This window comes from Sprattus sprattus (assembly GCF_963457725.1).
Source record: "Sprattus sprattus genome assembly, chromosome: 6".
Taxonomy (NCBI): Eukaryota; Metazoa; Chordata; class Actinopteri; order Clupeiformes; family Clupeidae; genus Sprattus; species Sprattus sprattus.
In genome coordinates, this window is record NC_137925.1 from 14019177 (window position 1) to 14028853 (window position 9677).

Sequence of the window (9677 nt, forward strand, 5' to 3'; positions counted from 1 at the left end):
GAAGCCCAACTAATTTATTAGAAAATGAATAGAAACGGTTGTTGTTTAATTCTATTTAACGATTAGGCCCAACCTGTGGACTAGAGGTCGACCGATATGGCCGATGCCGATACTTAGAGGTCAGGGTTAACCGATAGCCGATATGGGCTGCCGATTTTTTTGGGGGGGCGATTTTTAGGGCCGATATCTAAAAGTTTCCCATTAATTTGCATGCTAAAGCGTCACACTAATAATAAGTAGATGCACACAATTTTACTCCCCTACTAGTATCTTAAGTCTGAAGTCCGTGCCCCCGTACACACACACACACACACACACACACACAGCCTAATACTTACAAACATCCATAATCTAGGAATCCAGAGAACCCCCCCCCCTCTTTTTTTAATGTATTATTTATTATTTTTGTTATTATTATTTTAGATATTCTTTTCTTCAATGTATATACATATATGTATGTGTACAGACTATGATTTGTCTCTATTTTAGGGTTGCTGTCTGGGCCGTGGGAGGGGGGAGGGGGGAGGGGGGAAGGGAGAATTCTTTGTAAAACTTGAATCCGTCACATTTTATGTTTTAAAAAAAATATATATATATACAGTACTGTGCAAAAGTTTTAGGCAGGTGTGAAAAAATGCTATGAACTAAGAATGCTTTGAAAAATGTAAACAATAAATGTTTATTTTGTATCCATTTACATGGTAAGACTGAGCACAGCAACAAGACACAACGTAGTTATACTGCATCAGCAGGGTCTCTCCCAGACAAAGATTTCAAAGCAGACAGGGGTTTCAAAATGTGCAGTTCAAGCTCTTTTGAAGAAGACGTTGAGGATCGTAGACGCAGTGGTCAGCCAAGGAAACTTAATGCAGCTGATGAAAAACACATCAAGCTTATTTACCTTCGAAATCGGAAGATGTCAAGCAGTGCCATCAGCTCAGAACTGGCAGAAACCAGTGGTACCCAGGTACAGACATTTACTGTCCGGGGAAGTCTGGCCAGAAGTGGTCTTCACGGAAGAGTTGCAGCCAAAAAGCTGTACCCCGACAAGGAAACAAGGCCAAGTGACTGAACTAAGCACGAAAACTGGGGTGCAGAAACATGGCAGAAGGTGCTCTGGACTGATGAGTCAAAATTAGAAATATTTGGCTGTAGAAGAAGGCAGTTTGTTCGCCGAAGGGCTGGAGAGAGGTACAATAATGAGAGTCTGCAGGCAATAGTGAAGCATGGTAGAGGTTCCTTTCCAGTTTGGGGCTGCATTTCTGCAAGTGGAGTTGGAGATTTGGTCAGGATGAATGGTGTCCTCAATGCTGAGAAATACAGGCAGATACTAATCCATCATGCAATACCATCAGGGAGGCGTATGATTGGCACCAAATGTATTCTGCAGCAGGAACATAACCCCAAACATACAGCCAATGTCATTAACAACTATCTTCAGCTTAAAGAAGAACAGAAAGTCCTGCAAGTGATGGTATGACCCCCACAGAGCCCTGATCTCTACATCATCGAGTCTGTCTGGGTTTACATGAAGAGACAGAAGAATTTTAGGAAGTCTACATCCACAGAAGATCTGTGGTTAGTTCTCCAAGATATTTGGAACAATTTACCAGCCGAGTTCCTTTAAAAACTGCGCAAGTGTATCTGGAAGAATTGATGCTATTTTGAAGGCAAAGGGTGGTCACACCAAATATTGATTTAATTTAGAATTTTCTTCTGTTCCTTCACTGCATTTTGTTAATTTATGAAGATTTGATGAAAATAAACTTTTAACACTTCCATTTTTGAAAGCATTCTTAGTTTACAGCATTTTTTTTACACCTGCCTAAAACTTTTGCACAGTACTGTATATATATTTTTTTAAATCGGCCGATGCCGATAGATAAAAAAATGACAAATATCGGCGCGATACATCGGCCGACCGATATATCGGTCGACCTCTACTGTGGACACAATTTAGTGTACGAGTAGGTTGTGAAAGGTATTAGGCACTTCATTTAGGGTATTTGAAAAGTCATAGAACATTTTTTAAATGTTGTCAGTGAAAAATGCGGGGGAACCCTGTTTACAGTGCCAGGACTGTGTACTGAACGGACAGCTAGAGGGCCGTGAGGAGCATTTAGCTGAATTTGACAAAAAAAGGATATTGTATTACATTCGCAGCCTCTACCTAAGTCTAGCTGAAGTCTACATACACCCTGGCTGAATACATTCAGACTCAGTTTCATTTCATTTCAATGTATTTCCCTTCTGTCAGCTCAGCTAACTACTTTATTTTGATGATTACAGAATAATAGGAGAGAAGATTTCTATTTTCAACTTGATCACATTCATATTTTATTTATTTTATCACATTCTTAGAGGGTCAAACGTTTACATACAACTGTGCTGAAAGATCCATTTTGGAGGTCTGCTTACGATCACTCTCTTGCTGAAAGATCCATTTTGTAGGTCTGCTTACAATCACTGTTCTGCTGATAGATCCATTTTGTAGGTCTGCTTACAATCACTGTCCAGCTGATAGATCCATTTGCGTCCCAGCTTTAGTCTCCTGAATGTGGTACCTTCAAAAGATTGGAGGTTGACCCCAAGAAGAAACCAGACTTGTGGAAGTCTACATCTGTTTCTAAGCTGTTGGCTGATCTCTTTAGATTTTCCCATTGTGCCATCGGCACGTCCCCAATTAGGTCCCAATAATGACAGTTAGCCAATCTGAAGCTTTTAAAGGCATGGCATCACTTTCTGGAAGGTGGGTATGAGTTGTTGTCCCCCTGGAATTGTATGTATGTAAACTTTTGACCTGAACTGTAAGCATGCATGTACAGTCTATTTGATTGGTTCATTTGATTTTAATCAGTGATATCAGTTGTTTGAAAAAGTTTATTTTTTTCTGTGTTCGTTTTGCTCTCTATCTAGCCCCCCCTCTCTATTTCCCTCCCTCTGTCTTTTAAAGTAGTACAACTCCTTTGGCCATTTCTCTCAAATGTAGTCTTCCCCTCAGGCTAGCTGCAGCACAGACTGGCTGGGTACTTTATCCTGCCAGCTTAACCTACAGCACAGGGGACCAGTTTTAAGTGCAGCGACATGTCTGACCAGATTAGAGTCTGTGTTAGCAATCAGGCCTTTTGAACCGCTGTCCGGTGTGGATGTGTTGGTAGCTTCAGTGTGTCCACCGTATTCATACATAACCCCAATGTATTCATACATTATCCCACCATAGTCATACATTACCCCCCTGTATTCATACATTATCCCACCGTAGTCATACATTATCCCACTGTATTCATACATTATCCCACCATAGTCATACATTACCCCCCCGTATTCATACATTATCCCACCGTAGTCATACATTATCCCACTGTATTCATACATTATCCCACCGTAGTCATACATTATCCCACCGTATTCATAGATTAACCCACCGCAGTCATACATTACCCCACCGTAGTCATACATTATCCCACCTTAGTCATACATTATCCCACCGTAGTCATACATTATCCAACCTTAGTCATACATTATCCCACCTTAGTCATACATTACCACCCCCCCGTATTCATACATTATCCCACCATAGTCATACATTACTCCCCCCCGTATTCATTATCCCACCATAGTCATACATTACTCCCCCATATTCATACATTATCCCACTGTAGTCATACATTATCCCACCGTATTCATAGATTAACCGACCGCAGTCATACATTACCCCACCGTAGTCATACATTATCCCACCTTAGTCATACATTATCCCACCGTAGTCATACATTATCCCACTTTAGTTATACATTATCCCACCTTAGTCATACATTATCCCACCGTATTCATAGATTAACCCACCGCAGTCATACATTACCCCACCGTAGTCATACATTATCCCACCTTAGTCATACATTACCCCACCGTAGTCATACATTATCCCACCTTAGTCATACATTATCCCACCGTAGTCATACATTATCCCACTTTAGTTATACATTATCCCACCTTAGTCATACATTATCCCACCGTATTCATAGATTAACCCACCGCAGTCATACATTACCCCACCGTAGTCATACATTATCCCACCTTAGTCATACATTATCCCACCGTAGTCATACATTATCCAACCTTAGTCATACATTATCCCACCTTAGTCATACATTATCTCACCGTAGTCATACATCATCCCACTGTATTCATAGATTAACCCACCGCAGTCATACATTACCCCACCGTAGTCATACATTATCCCACCTTAGTCATACATTACTCCACCGTAGTCATACATTATCTCACCGTAGTCATACATCATCCCACCGCCATTAAGGCTCCCACCAGCTTCTGCTAACAACCAGAGGAGTGTAAAAGCAGCCGAAAAAAGCTGGCCGCATTGCTGGGCTTTTGATGAGGGCTTCTCATTCAACTGCTCATAACAGACTTCCAGACTTTGATTACTGTGAGTCATCGTCAACCATGTGCTCAACATTTTCATCTTCCTTGGTAGTATTTCTTAAGATGATAGCTTGGTATACTGAGGATGCTCCAAATGCCCAGCTGCAATCAGAGGTTGATCTTGTTGTTGCAATTCAGTTCAGAGCCACCAGTCGAATCGGCACCGATAGTAACACAACATCAGCTCACGTCATGTTTTTGTTATTACTAGTGATCATTATGTGTACCATGTTTTGTGAAGTGGCGTGTCTTTGATCACACATCTTTCTCACTGTTTTGCATCGGTTCAAAGAGAGTGATAAATCAAAACAAAGTTCATGTTCAAAGTTCTCCAGTGTGTTTATGAGATTTATTATTGGCACTGACTTCAGGAAAGGATAGGAAGCTTGAAAGGAAGCTTGTGTTGCATCCCCTAGAGGCAAAGTTGGTTATCCCCTTTGCCTTGACAACTGAGAACCAGCAGCGCTGTTGTGGAAGTAACGTCCAATAATATAGATCTGCAAGATGTGTTTATATATATTTCAATTGGATCTGTAGTTTACACATGCATTATAGATCAGCACGAGACGGTAAGTGGGGACAGGGGAGAGAGCGTCAGTCCCACCCGTTCTAATTTGACCTGGAGGTGACCTGCCAATCACAAACACTAAATCCGTGGTGACAGTGACGGGCGGTTCTCGCTGTCAGTCAGGACATGCCCCCGTGCCATGTGTGCACTCAAATAGCTGTTTACACCCAGCAGCTGCACAGAGAGCATCAGCGCAGGGCTGGGAGCAGATGCTCAGAGTCCAGCGGACCATGGAGCTGAAGGAGAGGAAAAGTGTCTTTGAAACAGGAGGACTTCTTTTGTGTAGGCGCAGCAAAAGCCAAACACACATGCCAGTGTAGGTGCTTCTCACACACACATCCACACACTCACACACATACACACACTCACTCATACACACACACACACACTCACTTACCTGCTGTGGAATCACACATCAATGTGTTTGGAAAACAGGTCAAAACAAAACCAAAAAACCCTGCAGCCTTGAGTGCAAACATCGCAGGGCCCATTTTTTCTCACTGTTTTACGATGAGACGATGCGATTATTATATCTGTGTAGAAACTTGTCTATCTTCACGTCTATCTAAACCAAACGGTAATTAATTTAATTAGCCTGTATGTAAAGCCCCGTTGTGATCGTGAGCCAAGCTTACACACACTCACTTGCACGTACACGGACTGGCACTGCCATTAAGTTGTCAAACAGCGAAAGAGAGAGAAAAAAAAAAGTTTGTTGTCAAACTTCGGATAGTTCATTTTTTTTGGTCAGTGCGAGTCATCGCCTGTGCCGCTGTTTTGGGGGAAGTAGCTTAGCTGGAAGGAGCTTGGCTTTCGCTAACGTGTGAGCGCGGACAGATGGGCATGAGTCAAAGGCCCTTCTGCTGAGGAAGACCGGACCGCAGTGGAGCGGGCGGGGGAGGGAGGGAGGGACCAAGGCCTCCCAGGCCCTGCGGACATGTTCACAGCCATTTTGGGGGATTGGTGTATGTGTATTAGGGAGTTTTTGTGTGTGAGAGAGTTTGTGTGCGTGTGTGTGTGTGTGTGTGTTGGGGGGGGCAGGTGTTGGGTCAGTGCGCTGAGTCAGCAGATGGATCTGTGGATGGTGTTGCCAGTGGAAACGTGGCAAGCGGTGAGTGGTGCCCGGAGGCAAACTTGCACCTCTCTGAAAAACTTCACCACCGGACCGCCCATGGGCCAACTGGTGCGCGGGTGACTGCCAAAGTGCCTGTCTAAAATTAGCCACAAAAAAAACTAAAGTGCTTCTCTCTCTCTCTCTCTCTCTCTCTCTAACATCCACCCGAGCGGCTTCTACAGCTCTCTAACTCTTATGAGGGCAAGTGGCCAATTTTGGTAAGCGTGATCCCGATGGGAAAGTAAGTGGACGTGTAAGCATTCAGGTCAATGACTCTTCTACTGCCTACTCATAGGAACCAAGTGAACGTGACCGCAGCACATGGTTTTTACAGGAGATACTGTATTCTGATTTGAGTGTGTGTGGGTGTGTATGAGCACCCCCACAACATTTTTACTCAGCTCAACCCATATCGGCACACAGACAAAAAAGAAAAAAAAAAAACATACATGCACACAAAGAGGAGTGTGTGTTTGCGTGTGTGTGCGTGCGTATGTGTGTGTCTGTGTGAGTGAGTGTGAAAGAAAAGGAGCAGAAGAAGTTCTCACTGCTCCCTGCACCACCACGTCAGGAACACAAGGGTTGTGGGCTCAGCATCAGGTCATCCTGTTCCGCCACTAAGACGCAGGAAGTAAGATGGAAATCACGGAGGGGAACCCTGCATATTCCCTGTCTCTCCCCTCAATCCACCCGCCTTTCTGCGTTACAGGGGAACCCCTCCTCCTCCCCTCTCCTCCACTCACACTAAGTGAGGGTTTCACTGACATCTCAAAGAGGGTTGTTAGCCAAATACGGGCTCACCCGCGCACTCTGAAAGGGAGTCAAACACATATTTAGATTGGCCATTGTGCAGCAATCACGCTCGCTGCAGTGCCGGCTGCTCTCAGGGGCCTGATTGGAGCTCTCTGTGTGTGAGAGAGAGAGTGAGATAAAGAAATATATATAGAGAGAGAGAGAAAAAGTCTGCAATTATGCCAAAGTGGGTAAATGCAGGCTTTCAGCCTCTCCTCACCTCCCACACACTCACATCCACTGCTGCACGCACACAAACACCACATACAAATACACACACACATACACATACCTTTTGTTCGCTTACTGCACAGGTGGATATGGGGCATAAGTGAGTGTGTGTGTGTGTGTGTGTGTTTTGGAGGATTACCCTTCACACCCCAGCCCTTCTCTGTGGTTCATCACAGGCTGCTACTGAACAGCGAGGGTTGAGTTTGAGGGCACTGGTATAATAACTGCAATTAGTAGTCAATCACAAAGCCTTTATTTTTGAACAATTATTGTGCGCTTGACGCTTAATACGTTAATTGGTATTTTGTGTGAGCTTGTGTTATTTCTGGATGTGCATGCTATTAGACTAAGGCTGAGTAACTTGATACTATTGTGTTCATATGCGCTGTTCATTTTATGAATAACCTTATTAGACTGTAAAATGATGTGTGTATGAGGGAGCATGTTTGTGTGTGTGCATGATCACGTGTGTGTGTGTGTGTGTGTGCATGATGAAGCATGTGTGTGTGTGTGTGTGTGTGTGTGTGTGTGCGCATGATCAAGCGTGTGTGTGTCTCCAGCTGCCTCTCCCGTCTCAGCACTCTGCTGCGTAAATAGGCCAGACTGGATCGGCCCCATTACCCGCCAAATTAGCCCTGAAAAGATGACATATGCTACAACTGGACATATTCTATTCACCTTGAATTGCGGCTCCGGTTAGCCCAGACCCGTAACCACTTTAGCCTAATTATTTTAGTCATTGGGATGCCGCCTTGCCATTTGGCTAATCAAATAATGGGCTGTGTGTGTGTGTGTGTGTGTGTGTGTGTGTTGGGGGGTGTGTGTTAGTTTGAATAGTCACAGAGTAAAATAGGTAGTGCTGGGTGTGATTTGTGTGTGTGTGTGTCTGTGTTTGTGCGTTCGTACGTGCGTGTGTGTGTGTGTGTGTGTGTGTGTGTGTGTGTGTGTGGCGGCGGCGGCGGTGGGAATGCTGCTCCTCGGGACAGATGGGGAGAGGTTTTGCAACAGGGTGAGCAAGCGTGAGGTTCCCTCTCAAACCAGAGCGAGGGCGGGAGGAATCCGTCCTCCGAAGGTGTTAGGCTCAGTGTGTGTGTGTGTGTTTGTGTGTGTGTGTGTGTGTGTGTGTGTGTGTGTGTGTGTGTGTGTGTGTTTGATTGTGTATCTGATTGAAGGACTGATTGCGAATCTTTGTGTGGGTGTGTTGGTGAAGGCATGACTCTGTGTGTCATCCTGTGTGTGTGTGTGAGTGTGTGTGCGCAGTAGGATTGGGGTGTAGTTTAAGGCATAGCTAAGGAAGCCTACTGATGTCACAAACTTTGTGTGTGTGTGTGTGTGTGTGTGTGTGTGTGTGTGTGTGTGTGTGTGTGTGTGTGTGTGTGTGTGTGTGTGTGTGGTGAGATGGAGAGTTTTGCATAACTTGGTAAAGCTTTAATGCTATGTATTTGCATTATATGTCTTAGTAAAGGGGTGAGGCTGTGTGTGTGTGTGTGCATGAGTAAGTGTGTGTGTGTGTGTGCCTGTGTGTGCCTGTGGGTGTTTCTGAAAGCCCGCGGCCAAGATCACACTGGAGAGCGTCGTTTGGTGTCAGAACAGCCTGTTTCTTAGATCACGAGCAGATGAACGCAGGCAAAGATCTATGGCCAATGATTTTCCGTAAAAAAATATGCATTTTCCGTTTCACGTTTTGGTAAACTCCTTTTTTTTCTCCGGTTCAGCTCATTTTGTTCACCCTGAGGTAGATTGATGCCTTAAAATTAGTGAATAATATGTGCCGCAAGTGACCCAAATCTTCTAAGATTGTTGTTTGCCAGCCATCAACAGAACGGAAGACTAAAAAAAACATTTTTTTTTAAAGCGTTTGGGAAGACGAGCGAGTGAATGTGACAGGCGGTAGCGGAGGTGTGTGCGTCAACCGTTGAACACTGATAACCTGCTCTAGAACAGTCCGATGATCGACCTGTGTTCTACCAGCCACTCGGACCTTCAGAACTCAGAACTCAGAACTGTTTATTTGACAGCAACAATATAAGTACAATTTTATGGATGGAATAACATACAATAAATTAGATACATAAAATAAACAAAGAAATTAGAACAGTGTATAGAAAAGTATATGATGCTGTCGGGAGAATCCTATAAGGCTACATATTGTGCCGCTATCATAGGATCCACCCAGAGTAGTTAATTGCTATTAAAATAAATTAAAATAAATTAATAATATTTCAAATAAAAATAGCTTAGTTGCAAACATTGTTCTGTTGTACAGCTGGCAGAATATTTGGAAATGAGGTGGGCTTTTGAATACCGGGTTAATCCTTCAAGGCTATGTGTAGTGAGTTTGTCTGTCATGCATGTGTCTAAGTGTGTCAGTAAATATGGAATAAGATGTCTGATACAATGTTTGTAGGCAGCAGTCCTGCAAAAAGGGGTGTAAAGTCTAAGATGGTGCCTTGTGTTATAGTTATGTCGGATGCATTTTGAGTGAACATGTTCAGGAAATAAGCAGGGAGGTTATTGTTTAAGAACTTG

General features: G+C 43.7%; 1 protein-coding gene across 1 annotated transcript in view; it reads left to right on the forward strand.

Annotated features, from left to right (window-relative positions):
• Positions 1 to 9677, forward strand: part of mettl15 (methyltransferase 15, mitochondrial 12S rRNA N4-cytidine) — a 100222-nt gene that overhangs the window by 1666 nt on the left and 88879 nt on the right. The window lies entirely within an intron of this gene.